The 378-nt window shown below is 37.3% G+C and overlaps 1 protein-coding gene across 1 annotated transcript in view; it reads right to left on the reverse strand.

The window, feature by feature from the left end:
- LOC21386425 (26S proteasome non-ATPase regulatory subunit 9) overlaps positions 1-378 on the reverse strand; it is a 4,850-nt gene continuing 4,472 nt past the window's right edge. Inside the window, exon 6 of the transcript XR_002902832.1 lies at positions 1-191. The gene's annotated coding sequence lies outside the window, so the exon portion shown is untranslated. The remainder of the gene's footprint in view (positions 192-378) is intronic.

Genomic DNA, 378 nt, shown 5'->3' on the forward strand with positions numbered 1-378 from the left:
ATGTAGTAATCAGGCCTGGTTTTTTCTCTGTGGTTTGGACATTTGGATCGGATTTAGGTAAAATCCTGACGTATCATGAGATAGCTTACCCAGATTCAGCTTGGTATCTTTCCTGGAATCTTTCTTCATAAGTCATCACAAACCAGTTTGTTGCAAAGGGTCCCGAATCTACTCCAAAATGTTATTACCCACTGAAAGGAAACAAAATAACTTGTAAAACGCTCAAAACCCACTACTCTCCAATCAAGAAAAGGTCCAAAGAAAGAGGGAAGATATATATATATATATATATATACACATACATATATATATATATAGAGAGAGAGAGAGAGAGAGAGAGAGAGAGAGAGAGAGAGAGAGAGAGAGAGAGAGAGAGAG

Source organism: Morus notabilis, unplaced genomic scaffold (assembly GCF_000414095.1).
Source record: "Morus notabilis unplaced genomic scaffold, ASM41409v2 Scaffold814, whole genome shotgun sequence".
In the NCBI taxonomy this organism is placed as follows: domain Eukaryota; kingdom Viridiplantae; phylum Streptophyta; class Magnoliopsida; order Rosales; family Moraceae; genus Morus; species Morus notabilis.